Source organism: Oncorhynchus tshawytscha, linkage group LG06, assembly GCF_018296145.1.
Source record: "Oncorhynchus tshawytscha isolate Ot180627B linkage group LG06, Otsh_v2.0, whole genome shotgun sequence".
Lineage (NCBI taxonomy): Eukaryota > Metazoa > Chordata > Actinopteri > Salmoniformes > Salmonidae > Oncorhynchus > Oncorhynchus tshawytscha.
The window spans coordinates 62,290,355-62,312,018 of NC_056434.1; positions in this window are offsets into that span (position 1 = coordinate 62,290,355).

Consider the following 21,664-nt stretch of genomic DNA (forward strand, 5'->3'; position numbering starts at 1 on the left):
CAATGCCTACCCACGTCGGTGATGGATGCCAGCCTCTGCTGCTCCTCAGTCAGGGCTTTCAGCTCGTACTTTCTCTCGGGGTGGCGCCTCAGCTGAATGAAGGTACACAGGAAGTAGACGCAGGTGACCAGGACGATGAACGCCACGGGGCCGTAGAAGGCTCCAAGGCTGGGCTCCCACGCCATCCAGCAGCTGCAACACACACACACGCACGCACGCACGCACGCACACGCACGCACACACAGTAGGCTACATTAGTATTACAGTATGAGTGTGTTTCCTTAATAAACACTGAAAAACACACACAGAGAAGAGACAGGTCTCTTGAAGTGATACATTACCTTGGGTGATAAGAACATTAAGGGGGGTGGGGGGTGAGCAACATACACTGAAGTGTGACTCATATCATCAGATCTATCAGTATCTCATCTATTTTGGAGTGTCAATGAGGTAAATGGTTGTTGCAGGATATCAGTGCCTGGAGTCTAGACACTGAGCCGTTGAGAAGGTGTGTACAGTGGCTTGCGGAAGTATTCACCCCCCTTGGCATTTTTCCTATTTTGTTGCCTTACAACCTGGAAATAAAATGGATTTTTGGGGGATTGTATAATTTCATTTACACAATATGCCTACCATTTTGCAGATGCAATTTTTCTTTCTTTCTGTGAAACAAACAAGAAATAAGACAAAAAAATGGAAAACTTGAGCGTGCATAACTATTCACCCCCGCAGCAAACTCATTACTTTGTAGAGCCACCTTTTGCAGCAATTACAGCTGCAAGTCTCTTAGGGTATGTAAGCTTGGCACATCTAGCCACTGGGAGTTTTGCCCATTCTTCAAGGCAAAACTGGTCCAGCTCCTTCAAGTCGGATGGGTTCCGCTGGTGTACAGCAATCTTTAAGTCATACCACAGATTCTCAATTGGATTTAGGTCTGGGCTTTGACTACGCCATTTCAAGACATTTAAATGTTTCCCCTTAAACCACTCAAGTGTTGCTTTAGCAGTATGCTTAGTGTCATTGTCCTGCTGGAAGGTGAACCTCCGTCCCAGTCTCAAATCTCTGGAAGACTGAAACAGGTTTCCCTCAAGATTTTCCCTGTATTTAGCGACATCCATTATTTCTTCAATTCTGACCAGTTTCCCAGTCCCTGCCGATGGAAAAACATCCCCACAGCATTATGCTGCCACCATCATGCGTCACTGTGATGGTGTTGGTGTTCTCGGGGTAATGAGAGGTGCTGGGTTTGCGCCAGACATAGCGTTTTCTTTGAAGGCCAAAAAGCTACATTTTAGTCTCATCTGACCAGAGTACCTTCTTCCATATGTTTGGGGAGTCTCCCACATGCCTTTTGGCGAACACCAAATGTGTTTGCTTATTTTTTTCTTTATTAAGCAATGTCTTTTTTCTGGCCACTCTTCCATAAAGCCCAGCTCTGTGGAGTGTACGGCTTAAAGTGGTCCTATGGACAGATATTCCAATCTCTGCTGTGGAGCTTTGCAGCTTCTTCAGGGTTATCTTTGGTCTCTTTGTTGCCTCTCTGATTAATGTCCTCCTTGTCTGGTCTGTGAGTTTTGCTGGGCGGCCCTCTCTTGGCAGGTTTGTTGTGGTGCCATATTCTTTCCATTTTTTAATAATGGATTTAATGGTGCTCTGTGGGATGTTCAAAGTTTCAGATATTTTTTTATAACCCAAAACTGATCGGTACTTCTACACAACTTTGTCCCTGAACTGTTTGGAGAGTTCCTTGGTCTTCATGGTGCCGCTTGCTTGGTGGTCCCCCTTGCTTTGTGGTGTTGCAGACTCTGGGGCCTTTCAGAACAGGTGTATATATACTGAGATCATGTGACAGATCATGTGACACTTAGATTGCACACAGGTGGACTTTATTTGACTATTTATGTGACTTCTGAAGGTAATTGGTTGTACCAGATCTTCTTTAGGGGCTTCATAGCAAAGGGGGTGAATACATGTGCACGCACGACTTTTACATTTTTAATTTAAAGTTATTTTTAAAATGTCACTGAACCAATTTTGACTATGTCCATTACCTAAAAATCTATTTTAATTACAGGTTGTATTGCAACAAAATAGGAAAAACGCCAAGGGGGATGAATACTTTTGCAAGGCACTGTGTGTGTGTGTGTGTGTGTGTGTGTGTGTGTGTGTGTGTGTGTGTGTGTGTGTGTGTGTGTGTGTGTGTGTGCGTGTGTGCGTAAAATAGTTTCAAACTGTGACCTTGAGAATAGGAGACTGCTGGGTGACTTACTAGGGTGCCGTCTCCCCACTGCCATAGTTCTCAATATTGATGGCTGCTGTGATTCCACAGATGATGAAGGGCACTCCGCCACTGACTAAATAAAACCTGAGGGGAGAGAGAAAGAGAGTGACATAAAAATAAACGTTGCAACACCAATATCCTTTATTTTCTAGATTGTAATTTTAGTAATCAATAGTATTAGTGAGAGGGAGATAAGAGAAGGAGATAGGAGAGCGAGATAGGAGAGGGAGAGGGAGATAGGAGAAGGAGATAGGAGTGGGAGATAGGAGAGGGAGGGGGAGAGGGAGAGAGAGAGAGAGAGAGAGAGAGAGAGAGAGAGAAAAGAAGAAAGAGTGAGACCTGAGGATGTGCTTCTCTCTCTGTGCCGGCCTGGGTTGTAGACTGGAGATGGAGAGAAAGAGAAAAGGAGAGGGAGAGAAAATGAGAGACAGCTTATGAAGAGAAAGGTCAAATTGACCTCCTCCTCTCCTCTTTTCTCTTCTGAGCAGCATAAAAAACGTCTAACGGTCTTCAACACGAAAACAGTTCTGAGGCACAGTATACCAGTAGGCACAGTATACCCCATGACCAGTAGGCATACAGAAGTATTTGTGCCGGAGCATGTTCACACAGATTGGTACATCCACTTCTTCTCAAATAGGAGATGTCTCTATTATAGAGTTCTCATTCTTAGCCCGAACCCGACGGGGCCCGGTCTTATACCGGGCCGGGCCTCAAATTCAGCGAATTGACTCTGGCCAGGCGGGTTTTGGGCATGCCGTGCCGCGCTAAGAAAGTAAAAACTATGCGTGTCACGAGTACCTTTTAGCCTACTACATCTATCTCTCAGCCGCAGCAGCTGCAGACACCAGCGCCGCTAGCATTCCAATATTGGCTGGGCCAGAGACATTTATGTCCGTGATTCAACCTATTATTCCTGATGATTGAAACGTTTCAAATTACGATACAAGTAGGCTTGAGTGCCCTCGGGAGAATGACGATCCACAAGACCACGACAGGCAGTGCATCTCAGTATCAGGAGAAGCCCATGTTCCATGTGGGATCTTAACGCAGATACATCCTGAACAACACACACCCTATGGCTGCCCGGCTAATGTGCCTTTCTGGACCTGGTAACTATCAAAGTGAAGTGAAATGTTTTCCTAATTAAACATGTTTTCAAAAAAACACAGGGCTTTTAAGCGGTTATTCAAATGTACGTTTGGCAGAAAATGGTTATTTATTTATTGTTTAATTATTCAAGGCTCCTTTGTTATTTCATTATTATTATTATTTTAAAATGCTTGATTGTATTTAAAGGCATGAATGACTCGTATGCATGAATGAATGATTTATTGGTTATGCTGAAGTGGGTTACATTAAGACATAAAACAGGATGCGCTCTCACAGTTCGATGATGGATAGATTATTTTAGGCTTAGATTATATTATATTATAAGAGCAAAATAATACACTTGATTTAGGCTACATTATTGCATGCTAAATGTTTGTGATCAGTGATAGATGAGCAAACGAATAAAGGAGCTACCACTTCCACTTGCCCAGCCAGATTATTCAATTAACAAAATATACAGACAGAGACTCAGTGAAACAAAATCGGATTGATTGATTGTCAGCTAAGTCACAGGCTTTTGGTCAGGAGTAGGACAGGCTACTATGCGAGTGAAGAGCAAAATCCACTTGTTAATTTGCATTACATGCTAGCAACATGCTCTGATCAGCTAATACAGTGCCTTCGGAAAGTATTCAGACCCCTTGAATTTTTCCACATTTTCTTAGGTTACTGCCTTATTCTAAAATAGATTTTTTTTTATTCCTCAATCTACTGTACACAAAATACCCCAACATTTTAAAATGTTTGTTAATTTATTTTAAAAAATCACATTTACATGTATTCAGACCCTTTACTCAGTACTTTGTTGAAGCACCTTTGGCAGCGATTAAAATCTTCTTGGGTATGACACTACAAGCTCGGCACACAAGCTGGGCGTTTCTCCCATTCTTCCCTGCAGATGCTCTCAAGCTTTGTCAGGTTGGATGGGGAGCATTGCTGCACAACTATAGTCTCTCCAGAGATGTTAGATTGGGTTAAAGTCTGGGCTCTGGCTTGGACACTCAAGGACATTCAGAGACTTGTCCCGAAGCCACTCCTGCGTTGTCTTGGCAGTGTGCTTAGGGTCGTTGTCCTGTTGGCAGGTAAACCTTCGCCCCAGTCTGAGGTCTCAGTGCTCTGGACAGGTTTTCATCAATGATCTCTCTGTACTTTGCGCCGTTCATCTTTCCCTCAATCCTGACAAGTCTCCAAGTCCCTGCAGCTGAAAAACATCCCCACAGCATGATGCTCCCACCACCATACTTCACCGTAGGGATGGTGCCAGGTTTCCTCCAGACATGACGCTTGGCATTCAGGCCAAAGAGTTCAATTTTGGTTTCATCAGACCAGAGAATCTTGTTTCTCATGGTCTGAGAGTCTTTAGGTGAATTTTCGCAAACTTCTAGCGGGCTGTCATGTGCCTTTTTCTCTGCATTTTCCTCTACCATAAAGGCCTGATTGGTGGAGATGGAGAGATGGTTGTCCTTCTGGAACGTTCTCCCATCTCCACAGAGGAACTCTGGAACTCTGTTAGAGTGACTATCGGGTTCTTGGTCACCTTCCTGACCAAGAACCAGCTCTAGGAAGAGTCTTGGTGGTTCCAAAAGTCTTCCATTTAAGAATTATGGAGGCCACTGTGTCCTTGGCTACGTTCAATGCTGTTTAATTTTTGTACCCTTCCCCAGATCTGCGCCTCGACACAATCCTGTCCCGGAGTGCAACAGACAATTCCTTCGACCTTATGGCTTGGTTTTTGCTGGGACCTTATATAGATAGCTGTGTGATTTTTCAAATCATGTCCAATCAATTGAATTTACCACAGGTGGACTCCAATCGAGTTGTAGAAACATCTCAAGGATGCTCAATGGAAACAGGATGCACATGAGCTCAATTTCGAGTCTCATAGCAAAGGGTCTGAATACTTATTTACATAATGTATTTCAGTTTTTTATTTTTTATACACTTGCAAATATTTCTAAAAACCTGTTTTTCGCTTTATCATTATTGGGTATGTTGTGTAGATTGCTGAAGATTTCTTTTAAATTTAACGCATTTTAGAATAAGGCTATAACGTAACAAAATGTGGAAAGGGTCAAGGGGTCAAGGGGTCTGAATACTTTGAGTGCACTGTATATGAGCAAACTATACTGAACAAAAATGTAAACGCAACATGAAACAATTGAAAAGATTTTACTGAGTTGCAGTTCATAATAAGAAATCTGTCAATTGAAATAAATTCATTAGGCCCTAATCTATGGAATTCACATGACTGGGAATACAGATATGCATCTGTTGGTTACAGATACCTTAAAAAAAAGGTTGGGGTGTGGATCAGAAAACCAGTCAGTATCTGGCGTGGCCACCATTTGCCCCATGCAGCGTGACACATCTGCTTCGCGTATAGTGTATCAGGCTGTTGATTGTGGCCTGTAGAATGTTGCTCCACTCCTCTTCAATGGCTGTGCGAAGTTGCTGGATATTGGCAGGAACTTTAACACGCTGTCGTATACGTCGATCCAGAGCATCCCAAACATGTTCAATGGGTGACATGTCTGGTGAGTATGCAGGCCATGGAAGAACTGGGACATTTTCAGCTTCCAGGAATTGTGTAGATCCTTGCAACATGGGGCCGTGCATTATCATGCTGAAACGTGATGTAACCACACACGACTATTGCATTATTTCAATTAGTATAATAAGTATAATAGTATAATGTCTTATTAGTATAATAAGACATTGGGAGTTTCATTATAAGCAAGAATTTCATACATGCCTTCAATTGCATTAGCCTACTTTATTTAAAAAAAATGTCATTCAGTTGATCATAACTAAGGTATGTTTTCCTCTCTCTGAGGTGTTTCCTCATCTCCTCACACCGCTGCCGCCCGCCTTTGCCACATTGTTCTCAACACCAGTTTAAATCAATATACAGTTTTCTAGAAATCTGCCTTTTCTGTATGGGCGGGGGGGGTTCGGGCTCGTTTAATTTCTGTGGTGTTGGACTGGGCCTGGGCTTCAGCTCACGAAGGCTTGGGTCGGACCAGACTCTGATTTTCAGGCCCGATGAGAGCTGTACTGCTTGAGATATTTTCCTTTCACTGCATCAGCTCGGGATAAAACACAATAGCAAGAACATGCAGTCCCCATCCTCTTCCCCTCTGTGTGTCTTGCTCTCTCTCTCCATCTCTACCCTTTACCCCACCCGTTCTCTCCCCACCTCCCTCCCTCTCCCCTTATACTGCACCCATCCCAAAATTCAATTACAATCAATGTGTGTGTGTGGGCAGGTGGAAGCGGGGGCATTACCGGGGCTGTCAGTGTCTGGGTGGAGTGATTCCCTCAGGACACTCTTCCAACAGAAAGTCATTTACACACATGTCAAGGAGATAAGCATAAAGACGAGAGGACTAGTGGATGTTAAAGCCTAGTGCTTTATGACCCCTATTCCCCCTCTCTATCTACAACCCAGCCAGGCTAACCATGCCGGTACACAAGAGGAAGATATTCCCAGGTAGGTCTCTCTCAAGCGAATGCTCTCACTCACTCTGTCCTTCTTACGCTCTCTCTCTCTCTCCTCTCTCTCTCGCTCGCTCTCATTTTGCAGTGCTCTCCTTTAATGTCGGAATCCTTAATTGGTAAAACTGCCACGTCCGTTTGCGATAGAAGTTACTATAAACAACAAACACCCCCCCAAAATGTTACCACGTTGGGCAACGCTCCTCACCTCCGCTTTCTCAACAAAACAAAAACAATAATGGCCGTGTGGGCAGACAGTGGCGCTGTTTTCTCTACTGCGGACTCCATCTTTAAAACAAAATGGCAGACAGTGCAGAGGGCGGGCACTTTTGAGTTAAGTTTTGGGAAGCAGCAGCAATCATCAACTGATATAAATAGACAGCCAAAGCCCCTGGAGCGAGAAGTGCCTCCTCCCTCTCTCCTCTGACTACGTGCTGTCCTCTCTCTCTCTCTTTGTCTAGCCCTGGATATACAATGGGGAGTGGAGTACTCAGGCCTGTCCACATGTTATGACATTTACTGCTGATGGAGTAAACTGTTGGAAAAACAGCTGCATTGTGTGGTTGTTGTGCTGCTTACTGTAACTCACTATTTTTGGAGACATAATATTGATGCACGCACTGTATACTGTAAGGTGTCCAATCAAAAACACATATTTTGACCAATTGGTAAAATAATGTTAATTGGGTAGACAATCCTCCAAGAAAACCAGTTGTCCAAACCTCATGTCTCTATCATAATCCGTTCAAAAGTTTTGGGAAGTTTTACCCTTGTAGGATGGCTGGAATTAGAGTGGCTAAATCAATGGAGACCAGATCCAAAAAGTGGTCAAAACTGAGGAAAATCGCGTCAGCTAGGCTGGATTCTGTGCAAGAATGAATGCAACTGGCTACCTGACAGACTCACTTTCCCATTGAACTCATGATCCTTCTTCTCCAATCCGCAGGACATAAAACAATAGAGGTAAGATGGACGGCAATTTTGAATTCCAACCATTATATTTTCATATTTTAATGTACGCTTTTCATATTCATTCAAAATTCCCGCTCTTTTTCGAAGATGTCAATGGCGTACTGAGCCTGTACCAAGCTTTTCGTTTTCAAATCCTTTCACATTTAATTCAGTTCATGTCATGCTAATTTTACTTTTTGAGACCCGCAAAAAAACTTTGAAGTCTACGACCACAAAATGTTAAATCCTCAACTGAGCTCGGTGCTTATTATCGGATGTATTAGGTTACAAAATCAGACCTTTTGGATATAATCTTAATGATACAATATGTTCGAGAAAGACCCCACTGAACGTTTCAGAAAATGAATAATCATATTTGTCTTGGTAAAATGTATTTAATAACGTAAGGAAGGGAAATTTCATTGCCAAAGTGCATTTTCACCCACTCTGATGAAAGCGCACACCACTAAAAGTTTACTATATATACAAAAGTATGTGGGGAAAAAAGTACCCCTTGGTGGATTCGGCTATTTGAGCCACACCCGTTGCTGACAGGTGCATAAAATCGAGCACACAGCCATGCAATCTCCATAGACAAACCTTGACAGTAGAATGGCCTTACTGAAGAACTCAGTGTCCTTCAACGTGGCACCGTCATAGGAAGCCACTTTTTCAACAAGTCAGTTCGTCAAAAATGTCTGCCCTGCTAGAGCTGCCCCGTCAAATGTAAGTGCTGATATTGTGAGGTGGAAACGTCTAGGAGCCACAACAGCTCAGCCGCGAAGTGATGGGCCACAAAAGCTCACAGAACAGGACCAATGAGTGCTGAAACGCGTCCCGCATAAAAATCGTCTGTCCTTGGTTGCAACACTCACTACCGAATTCCAATCTGCCTCTAGAAGCAACGTCCATATACTTTTGGTAATGTAGTATATTATAGATGTGGCACTACTAAAAGTATTATTGTATTGCAAAAATATATATATTAGCCAGTTCCATGGTTATTTTTAACAAAGTAAAGTCAGGTTTCAGTGAGTACCCTTTCTTCTCTATAGTGTGTGCCAATTAGACTTGGGTGGTATAGTGTATATACAGCATACCGGGGTATTTGGAAAAAGCCACTGGATGGTTTTTCAAAATAATTATTTGAAGTTTTTCAATACATTTCAAGATTTGTAGCTACTTTTTAAGTTAATACCTGCAGTCAACGTGTACAATAGGTTAGGAGATTAAGTAGATTGCGTTCTTCATTTCCCCTGTCATATTATTTTACATTATGAAGCTTACCATAATTCCCCACAACAGTTGAGCCATCACTTGTCTGTTTGTAAATAGCACAAAGGGAGAAAGCAGTATATCTATCGGCGAGTCTCTGTGATGAAGCTGCACTTGGATACAATTCACTACTAAACGTTTGCCATCAGATATCTTATAATGGCTTTCTGCCAGAAGTCAAAGAGCTCTGGATGAGTTATCTGTACAGATGCCAGAAAAGCATGGATCACAACTTTGTTAATTTGTACAATTTCTCTTGTTCACTTTCGCTCTAAAAATTGTCCACACTCACCGAAAATGACATTCGGTAGGTACTAGCTATGCTTTTATAACTTTATGAGCTGGATTTGCCTGTCTTTGCGATTAGTTTACGTTTGTTTTCGCTCATTAGCATTTAGCTAACAGTGTCTACGTGTCTATGCTAATTTTGTTAGCATTCTGGGAATAGAGGCCCAATCTGCTCCGCCACATTATCTCATTCTCTAATAGCACTAGGATGACAGACAGCAGCCTCCAGAATATTCCATAAAGCCCCCTCCCTGTGCAGTGCAGGTGGTTAAGGATCTGCCTGTGTGGAGAGTGGGAAGAGAGGCTGAGGGTCCTTATCCAGCTAGGGCTTTGTCCTCAATGACTTTCACTGGCATCCAGCTGCTATGGTTCATGGAGGAATGTTCACTGAATAATGTTTATATTACAGGCTACCTATAATTACTATACTGCACTATACAATACCTTACAGGAGGGTGTAATCCCAACACCAAACTGATACCATAAATAGACGCGCCAAGAACACCCAGGGAACTTAATGTGCTAGCTGGGAAGTTACTTCAGCCCTTGCCATTTATTACTTTTCAATGTTTATTAATTATTTTGTGACTTTGAATATTCAAAAGTGCTCTTGAGCAAAGTGTCTCGAGTAAAGTGTCAGAGCCTGAGGCAACAGATCTTAAACATACAATGACATTGAGATTTTACGGTAAACCTGGTGTTGGTGTCTGTCTGTCTGTCTGTCTGTCTGTCTCCATCGGCACGTGTGTCAACCTCTCTTAGTCAAACAGGCTTTCCTGTGGGATTTGCTCAAATTGAGTTACACAGCACATACACAGTACCTTCCATCGAGCAAAGTGTCTGTCTCTCTCTGTCCCATAGCTGATCCTCTTAAATGTGCCAAACACGGTGAGTAAGCAGAAATATAAATAAATATATGAATAAAAAGAACACCGGAAGCAACGTTAAACCTGATGTGTGAATCTAAGCGAATATGAATTAACCCTTTACATTCGTGGAAATGGGCTTATATGGATAGGGCCCAAAAGAAGATATAAAAGGCATGTGCATGACCATGGTAGCTATTAAAACACAACCCTTTGGAGAATATAGGGAAATTATCAGACCAAAGGTGAGGACAGTTCACCTGACATAAGACTGAATCCAAACATTACACTGTTGATTGTTTGTGCATTTTACATTTACTGTACTTTTCACATTTGTCAGTAACGAAATCTGAAAATACTCTTGCTTCAATCAGTAAAATAACAAGAATATTCATGGAAATGTTGGGGCAGGTGCAATATACTGTGTATATATATATATATACAGTTGAAGTTGGAAGTTTACATACACCTTAACCAAATACATTTAAACTCAGTTTTTTTTCAGTTTTTTTTTTTTTTTAATTCCTGACTTTTAATCCTTGTAAAAATTCCCTGTCTTAGGTCAGTTAGGATCACCACTTTATTTTAAGAAATGAAATGTCAGAATAATAGTAGAGAGAATGATTTATTTCAGCTTTTATTTCTTGCATCACATTCCCTGTGGGTCAGAAGTTTACATACACTCAATTAGTATTTGGTAGGATTGCCATCAAATTGTTTAATTTGGGTCAAAGGTTTCGGGAAGCCTTCCACAAGCTTTCCACAATAAGTTGGGAGAATTTTGGCCCATTCCTCCTGACAGAGCTGGTATAACAAAGTCAGGTTTGTAGGCCTCCTTGCTCACACACGCATTTTCAGTTCTGCCCACAAATGTTCTATAGGATTGAGGTCAGGGCATTGTGATGGCCACTCCAATACCTTGACTTTGTTGTCCTTAAGCCATTTTGCCTTTGGAAGTATGCTCGGGGTCATTGTCCATTTGGAAGACCCACTTGCGACCAAGCTAACCTGTTGAAACTAGGGGGCACTATTTTCATTTTTGGAAAAATAACGTTCCCAAAGTAAACAGGCTATTTTGTCAGGACAAGATGCTAGAATATGCATATAATTGACATCTTAGGATAGAAAACACTCTAAATTTCCAAAACTGTAAAAATATTGTCTGTGAGTATAACAGAACTGATATTGCAGGCGAAAGCCTGAGAAAAATCTATTCAGAAAGTGACTCATGTTTTGAAAGCTCTGCGTTCCGATGCGTCCCTATTGAGCAGTGAATGGGCTATCAACCAGATTCCTTTTTCGACGTATTCCCCAAGGTGTCTACAGCATTTTGACATAGTTTCACGCCTTTATGTTGAAGAATGAGCGTAAGCGACTACATTGCATAAGTGACCGGCTGAGTGCTCTCAGAGTAATTCTTGCGTAATAGACAGAGGTAGCAATTTTTCCTCCCGGTCTTACAGAAAATACAGCTGTCCTGGTTGATATATTATCGAATAGATATTTGAAAAACACCTTGAGGATTGATTATATACAACGTTTGCCATGTTTCTGTCGATATTATGGAGCTAATTTGGAATATTTTCCGCCGTTGTCGTGACCGCAATTTCTGGTCGAATTCTCAGCCAAACGTGAAGAACTAACGGAGCTACTTCAGCTACAAAAATAATCTTTATGGAAAAAAGGAACATTTGCTATCTAACTGGGAGTCTCGTGAGTGAAAACATCCGAAGCTCATCAAAGGTAAGCAATTTAATTTGATTGCTTTTCTGATTTTCGTGACCAGGTTGCCTGCTGCTAGCTAGGCATAATGCTATGCTAGGCTATTGATAAATTTACACAAATGCTTGTCTTGCTTTGGCTGTAAAGCATAATTTCAAAATCTGAGATGACAGGGTGATTAACAAAGGGCTAAGCTGTGTTTCAATATATTTCACTTGTGATTTCATCAATATGAATATTTTCTAGTGATATTTTTTGTCCGTTGCGTTATGCTAATTAGTGTCAGTTGATGACAATTCTCCCGGATCCGGGAGCGGTAGTTCCAAGAATAACTTCCTGACTGACTGTCTTGAGATGTTGCTTCAATATATCCACATAAGTGTGCTTCCTCATGATGATTTCTATTTTGTGAAGTGCACCAGTCCCTCCTGCAGCAACGCACCCCCACAACATGATGCTGCCACCCCCGTTCTTCACGACTGGGATGGTGTTCTTCGGCTTGCAAGCATCAACCTTTTTCCTCCAAACAAAACAATGGTCATTTTAGCCAAACAGTTCTATTTTTGTTTCATCAGACCGGAGGACATTTCTCCAAAAAGTACGATCTTTGTCGCTATGTGCAGTTGCAAACCGTAGTCTGTCTTTTTTTATGGCGGATTTGGGGCAGTGGCTTCTTCCTTGCTGAGTGGCCTTTCAGGTTATGTCGATATAGTACTCATTTATAGTACTCATTTTTACTGTGGTTATAGACACTTTGTACCTGTTTCCTCCAGCAAGGTCCTTTGCTTTGACTTGCACTTTTCACACCAAAGTACGTTCATCTCTAGGAGACAGAACACGTCTCCTTCCTGAGGGGTATAACGGCTGCGTGGTCCCATGGTGTTTATACTTGCATACTATTGTTTGTACAGATTAACGTGGTACTTTCAGGCGTTTGGAAATTGCTCCCAAGGATGAACCAGACTTGTGGAGGTCTACAATTGTTTTTCTGAGGTCTTGGCTGATATCTTTTGATTTTCCCATGATGTCACGCAAAGAAGCCCTGAGTTTGAAGGTAGGCCTTGAAATACATTCACAGGTAAACCTCCAACTGACTCAAATGATGTCAATTCGCCTATCAGAAGCTTCTAAAGCCTTGACATAATTTTCTGGAATTTTCCAAGCTGTTTAAAGGCACAGTCAACTTAGTGTATGTAAACTTCTGACCCACTGGAATTGTGATAAGTGAAATAATCTGTCTGTAAACAATTGCTGTAAAAATGGTCCTATCTGACATGCCAAAACTATAGTTTGTTAACAGGAAATTTGTGGAGTGGTTGAAAAACGTGTTTTAATGACTCCAACCTAAGTGTATGTAAACTTCCGACTTCAACTGTAGGTCTAACGCCAAGTGGCCACACACCTTTCAAACTGTGCGCAGCTTCTAAGTCATTTCAATGCACTTTAATGAATCAAGGAAAGTGCCTTCATCTAGAGGTGCTTTTTTTATTTAATTTTTTTAGCTCTGCTAGCTTTGCCGTTGAGAAATGGAAAGCAAGCACACTTCATTTGAAAGCTTATTCTATTGCCAACATTAGTAGCCGTTTTAGAATATGACCTTACAGTGTTAGGCTTTCACAAGGCATTTCAGACAAACAGATTGTAAGTTTGTTGCACATAGAATGGGATCACGAGTGCGTTCAAGTGCGTGTTCCACAACTCATTGTCTCCACAACACAACAGATATTCTCATTCTGTTCAGGCCAACTCAGGGTAAGACGGATGTCATCCTTGTAACTCTACACCAAACCTAGCGACCATAAGTGTCCTTTGTGTAAATTGGTGCGTAATCTTCAGCCACAGGCATTTTCTCCTGGGATTCAGAGGGGAAAGCACACTTCCACGAATGATATATCATCGAAGAGATATGTGAAAAACACCTTGAGGATTGGTCCTAAACAACGTTTGCCATGTTTCAGTTGATATTATGGAGTTAATTTGGAAAAAAGTTCGACGTTTTGAAGACTGAATTTTCATTTTTTTTTGGTAGCCAAACGTGACGCACCAAACGGAGCAATTTCTCCTAAACAAATCATCTTTCAGGAAAAACGGAGCATTTGCTATCTAACTGAGAGTCTCCTCATTGAAAACATCTGAAGTTCTTCAAAGGTAATGATTTTATTTTAATGATTTTCTGGTTTTTGTAAAAATGTTGCCTGCTAATGCTAATGCTAAATGCTACGCTAGCTGCGCTAGCTGTTACACAAATGCTTATTTTGCAATGGTTGAGAAGCATATTTTGAAAATCTGAGATGACAGTGTTGTTAACAAAAGGCTAAGCTTGAGAGCTAGCATATTAATTTCATTTCATTTGCGATTTTCATGAATAGATAACGTTGTGTTATGCTAATGAGCTGCGGGGATAATTACACTCCTGGATACAGGTTTTTTTCGTAGCTAAACGTGACGCACCAAACGGAGCGATTTCTCCTAAACAAATAATCTTTCAGGAAAAACTGAGCATTTGCTATCTAACTGAGATTCTCTTCATTGAAAACATCTGAAGTTCTTCAAAGGTAATGATTTTATTTGAATGATTTTCTGTTTTTTGTGAAAATATTGCCTGCTAATGCTAACGCTAAATGCTACGCTAGCTGCGCTAGCTGTTACACAAATGCTTATTTTGCAATGGTTGAGAAGCATATTTTGAAAATCTGAGATGACAGTGTTGTTAACAAAAGGCTAAGCTTGAGAGCTAGCATATTAATTTCATTTCATTTGCGATTTTCATGAATAGTTAACGTTGCGTTATGGTAATGAGCTTGAGGCTGTATTCACGATCCCGGATCCAGGATGGCTCAACGCAACAGGTTATTTGGAAAAAAGTTCGGCGTTGTAATGACTGAATTTTCGTTTTTTTTTTCTTAGCCAAACATGATGAACAAAACGGAGCGATTTCTCCTACACAAATAATCTTTTTGGAAAAAATGAACATTTGCTATCTAACTGAGAGTCTCCTCATTGAAAACATCTGAAGTTCTTCAAAGGTAAATGATTTTATTTGAATGCTTTTCTTGTTTTTGTGAAAATGTTGCCTGCTGAATGCTAGGCTTAATGCTATGCTAGCTATCAATACTCTTACACAAATGCTTGTGTAGCTATGGTTGAAAAGCACATTTTGAAAATCTGAGATGACAGTGTTGTTAACAAAAGGTTAAGCTTGTGAGTGAATATATTTCTTTCATTTCATTTGCGATTTTCATGAATAGTTAACATTGCGTTATGGTAATGAGCTTGAGGCTATGATTACGCTCCCGGATACGGGATTGCTCGACGCAAGAAGTTAATAGAAGGAACCATGAATTCTGCTCTGTATCAGAGAATTCTACAGGAAAATGTCAGGCCTTCCATCTGTGAGCTGCAGCTGGGTCATGCAGTAAGACAATGATCCAAAACACACAATCAAGTCTACATGAAAATGGAAACAAATTAGACGTTTTGGAATGTCCTAGTCAAGGACTTGAAACAAGCAGTTCATGCTTGAAAACCCACAAAGATTGCTGAGTTAAAGCAGTTCTGCATGGAAAAGTGGGCAGGAAGAATTTGGTTGGAGTCGTTGCAGCTAAAGGTGGCGCAACCAGTTATTGAGCGTAAGGGGGGCAATGACTTTGTTGTTGTGTCATTGTTGTGTTATTTGTTCACTCAGATTCCCTTTATCTAATATTAGTTTTTGTTTGAAGATGCTGATAACATTCAGTATCAAAAAATGCAAAAGTAGAGAACATGAGAAAGGGGGAAAATGCCTTTTCACAGCAGTGTATACTGATGATTCACCCCTAAATGCATCAGCAACCACAGCTAGTGAAATCCCTACAACTCTAAACAAACACTTGCAGTCAGTTTTAGAATGGGTGGTCAGTAATAAACTAGTCCTGAACATCTCTGAAACTAAGACAATTGTATTTGGTACAAATCTTTCCCTAAGTTCAGGACCTAAGCTGAATCTGATCACGAATAATGTGGCAAATGAGAAAATTGAGGAGACTAAATGACTTGGTGTTTCCTGGGACTGTAAACTGTCATGTTCAAAACATTTTGATTCAATGGTTGTAAAGATTGTTTTTGTTTTACAGCAAGATTTTTTTTTTACACCACAATCCACAAAGCAGGTCCTGCAGGGTCTAGTTTGATCTTATCTTGATTATTGCCTAGTCATATGTTCAGGTGTTGCAAAGAAGGACCTAGAGAAACTGCAGCTTGCCCAGAACAGAACGGCACGTCTTGCTCTTCACTGTAATCAGAGGGCTAATATTGATGCTATGCCTGCCAGTCTCTCTTGGCTAAAAGTAGAGGAGAGACTGACTGCATCACTACTTATTTTTATGAGAAACATTGTATTAGAATTTCCAAATGGTTTGCATAGTCAACTTACACACATCTCTGACTCACACACGTATCCCACCAGACACGTATGCCACCAGGGGTCTTTTTACAGTCCCCAGATCCAGAACAAATTCAAGGAAACATATAGCATTAATAGAGCCAGGATTGTATGGAACTCCATTCCATCTCCTATTGCTCAAGTGAACAGCAAACCTGGTTTAAACAAAAATAACAGACAAAGCAACACATCACGGCACAACGCCTCTCCTCTATTTGACTTAGCTATTTTGTGTGTATGTACTGATATGTAGGCTATTTTATATTGATGTAGTTCTGACTTTGAGCTGTTCTTGTCTATTAATGTTCTGTCTCATGTTTTGTGTGGACCCCAGGAAAAGTAGCGGCTGCTTTCGCAACAGCTAATGGGAGCGGTCTTTGGTGAACGGGGCTGAAATGGCTTTGGGGATCCCATCCAGCTGATCAACAGTTTCATCCTTCATCCTCTACCCTGTCTCCTGAGGGTCCGGCTCAGGGAGTTTCTACCACAGGCCTGTACCCCCTGGGCTCCCTCTCACATCAGGCCTCGAGGGTGTCTCAGGCTCCAGCCCCCCAACCTGCTCGGAGGGCAGGGTTCTTGGAGCAAAAACCTCTGCTACCAGGGGGCTACAGTGAAGGATATCACAGTATTTATTCCGTCCGTCCTACATCAGCAGCCAAGAGCTGTTGCAGTCGTAGTGCATGTGGGATCAAATGATATCAAAAAGGGTAAATCAGAGCAATTGAAACGTGATTTTATTGAGCTGATCAACACCCTGAAAGGCTCTGAAAAGCAGCCTGTTATCTCTGGCCCCGTGCCGTCGCTGGGTCGCGGCTGTAAAAGGTTCAAATGGGAAGCCCACTGTGGTCTGCTCACCCAGCACTATTAGTACAAATGTGAATTACATAAACTTGAATACTCCTTGGTTTTCAAATCACATAGAGGGCTTGGGCAACCAAAGCCCATGTAGGTGAGTTTATAACATTCCATCATTGGTTACTCTGAGAGTTCCTCATACTGACATTGGCTGCAGCAAGGGTCTTTAGTACTTCATTTTTAAAATTTTTACATTTAACCTTTATTTAAGTAGGCAAGTATCTGTCTTAAAGACTACTGCCACTCTGCTGGCTTAACTTTTCTGACAACATTGACACTTTTTGGAAACAAAATATGCTCTACAGAGATTATGGACTCCACCCAAACCGTACAGGAGCCTATACCCTATTTTCATTATTTCAAGGCTGCGTTAATGTATTGACTCGGAAACAAACCGAACCCCGCTCAGCAAATGCCTCCCATCTTTTCTAAGCATTGTCGTTGTGCTGTTGTCTATACTGCCAGGGGTGTTATCAGTTGTAATCTTGTACCCATTAGCTTGTACTCCACTCTTAGATCTGCTATTGTTAGCTCAAAAGGGAAGCCCACTGTGGTCTGCTCACCCAGCACAATTAGTAAAATTGTGAATTCCATAAACTTGAATACCCCCTTGGTTTTCAAAGCACAGAGGGCTTGGGCAACCAAAGACCATGTAGGTCAGTTTAGAACATTCCATCATTGGTTCCTCTGAGAGTTCCACATACTCATGATATTGGCTGCGGCCTCAGGCCCTATCGTGCCAACCTTGGAAAAGTAATTCCAATTTCTACTCTCTCCTCTATTACAAATAGGGATAGACCCTCAGACAGGGCCTGCAACTGCCTATTGAACATAGCTTGTTTGAGTTGGAGACTCCATGTGACTTTAAACATCGTTGATGCAGCTGAACATTAGGAGCTTACTTCTTAAACTGGATTTACATCAAGATCTGGGCTATGCAGATTAATACGTACATTCTGCTATTGACTTAAACTTGGTTCTTTGGGGACATTCTAGTCTCTGATATTAATATTGAGGGCTATAATACTTTAAAAGCTGACAGAGGGTAGAGGTGGTGAAGTGGCCATTCTTATAGATATTTATCCGTCTTTATTGAAATCCATTTTTCCCTTGCCCAAAAATCTGAGCTACTATCTTTAAGCCTTTGTCTGGGGAAAAATGTATCCATAACTGTTATAGGGGTCTTACCGTCCTCCCTCGGCTAACCTTTATGCACTCTAGGAGTTAACTCGTTTTGTCTTCTTTTACTCAATCAGTAGTTATTATCCTGGGTGACTTAAATTATGATTGGGAAATGTAGGCTTCAGACAATCTAAAAGACATGAGTAATGATCTAAACCTAACACAGCTGGTGACTAAGCCTATATGGCCCAAGCCTAAAGATCCTTCAAGGTCAACTCTGAATGATCTTATTCTAACGAATACACAATAAATAAAAAAATGTTTCTACTAATGTGTTCGCCCAAGATATTAGTGACCATTGCCCAGTTGTTTGTGTTAGAGATGTAAGAATACCCAAATCTAAGCCGTGTGTCATCCCAAAGAGGAACTTTAAAAACTACAGTGAACAGGCTCTTTTACATGGTCTTTATTTTAGTGACCTTGATTGTATTTCTTTCTGCAGATGTCTTCGATACTATTGGGAATCATCATGCTCCCTTCAAAAAACTAAGGGTTAAAGGTAGGTCGAATGCCTGGTACACTACGGAATTATCAGAAGTAATTCATAAAATAGATAATGCTTGGGTTAAGGCTATGAACACAGGTTTAGACCCGGACTGGCAAGCTTTAAAGCAATTGAGGAATCATTGTGTAAGAAAAACCAGAAAGGCTAAATCTGATTATTATGTAACCAGTCTTTCGGATTGTAATGGAAACCCGGCTAAATTATGGAAAATTGTCAAATCCCTGAAGGTTTCTACTTCCGCCTTTCTGTCACAACAAATTAATTCAGACACTGGCCTCAATAAGGGGAAAAATGCCATCATTGATGTACTTAATTACCATTTTATTTTAGCGGGCTCTTTCTCTTTGAAATAACTTTTAAGCCTATTCACAATGATACTGGTCTGGATGCTGATAGCAGAAACTTGCTGAATGATCAGAAAAATTGTATTACATTATTGACAGAAAAAGACACCCTGGATGCTTTGCTAGCAATAGACAACAAGAAATCCACAGGGACCGACCAATTGGATCCTGGTCTGCTTAAGTGTGCAGTGCCCATCACTGTTGGCTCAATACCCCACATTTTTTATTTAACATTGTTATCAGGAAAAGTATAGAAATCAGCTCTTGTACTACCAATCCATAAGGGCGGGGATAGTATTGATCTTAATCATTATCACCCCATTTCAATGCTTCCTTCCTAAGCTACTTGAATCCTTGGTAAATGTACAACTTTGCTCTTTTTTTATCTGAGAAATGTATTTAGAATTTAAACCAATCAGGGTTTAGGCCTGGGCATAGTGCTATTGCAGCAACCACTTTAGTTGTTAATGATCTTGTCAACGCTTTAGACACTAAAACAAAATGTGCTGCTTTGTTTGTGGACCTGTTAAAAGCTTTCGATACTGTTGATCATGCTATTTTATTGAATACGTTGTCCTCGATAGGCCTGAGCTCTGACGTCTGTTCATGATTTCACGATTGTCTTAGTGACAGAACTCAGGCCATTGTGACTGATGGGGTTAAGTCAGAATTTCTAGAAGTGCACAAAGGTGTACCACAGGGGTTGATTTTGGGACAAGTTCTCTTCACTATTTATATAAACACCATTGGTCAATCTGTTAAAAATGGTAACTTCATCTATATGCTATTACGTATGCTATTGCCCTGACTGTTGATCTGGCTGTGTGAAAACTACAGTCCGATTTTATAGCTATGCAGGAATCCCTTGCTGATTTAAAACTTAATACGTGAAAAACAAAATACAGAAGGTTTCAGATGAACTACATGTTCACTCATTAGATTGTTCTCCAATTGTACGTGTCCCGCATAGAACTACCTAGGCATTTGTATTGATGTGGTTTTAATGATTAAAAAAACGTATAGATGAGCAGGTTAAGAAGCTAAGATTTAAAGTTGGCTTTTTCTACAGAAACAGATTGTGCCTTTCTCTAAGCAGTAGGAATCAGATGATTCAGTCAACCCTTTTATCTGTTCTTGATTATGACGGTATTGTTTATCAAGGAGAACTTTTGATGCAGTCTAGCATAGAGGTGTTAGTTTTGTTACTGGTGACAGTTTTGTGACTCACCACTGCATCCTGTATCAAAAGGTTGTCTGGACTTTGCTAAACATCCACAGAGCTCCACATTACTCCATAGAGCTCTCTGTTTACAAGGCCCTACTTCATAAACGTCCGTCTTTACTAACTCTGTCGTTGAAGTTTAGACACATATTGCCTAACCTGTTCATAGGATTGGTTAACTCTTGAGGTTCCTAGGGTCTCCACCGAGCTACAATGCTGTGAAAAAGAATTTGCCCCTTTCTGATTTTCTCTATTTTTTTGCATATTTTTCATACTGAATGTTATCAGATCTTCAACCAAAACCTAATAGTAGATAAAGGGAATCTGAGTTTACAAATATATATATTTTTAGATCATTATTTGATTTATTTAATTAACAATGTTATGCAACACCCAATTCCCCTGTGTGAAAAAGTAATTGCTCCCTTATACACGATAACTGGTTGTGTCACCTTTAGCTGCAATGAGTGCAACCACATGCTTCCTGTAGTTGTTGATCAGTCTCTCACATCGCTGTGGAGGAACTTGGGAATTCTTCTTTAACTCAGCGACATTTGTGGTTTTTCAAGCATGGCATGAACTGCTCGTTTCAAGTCCTGCCACAACACCTCAATTAGGATCAGGTCTGGACTTTGACTAAGCCATTCCTAAACTTCAAATGTCTTGCTTTTTAGCCATTTGCGTGTTTTGGATCATTGTCTTGCTGCATGACCCAGCTGTGCTTTAGCTTTAAGTGCGATTGCACTTTAAGAAACTTTCAAAGTTATTAAACATTTTACGGCTTGACTGACCTTCATGTCTTAAAGTAATGATGGACTGTTGCTTCTCTTTGCTTATTTGAGCTTTTCTTGCCATAATATGGACTTGGTCTTTTACTATCTTCTGTATACCACCCCAACCGTGTCACAACACAACTGAACAAACTGGCTCAAATGCATTAGACACACCTGTTAATTGAAATGTATACCAGGTGACTACAGTACCTCATGAAGCTGGTTGAGAGAATGCGACAGGGTAGCCTAGTGGTTAGAGCATTGGACTAGTAACCAAAAGGTTGCAAGTTCAAATCCCTGAGCTGACAAGGTACAAATCTGTTGTTCTGCACCTGAACAGGCAGTTAACCCACTGTCATTGAAAATAAGAAT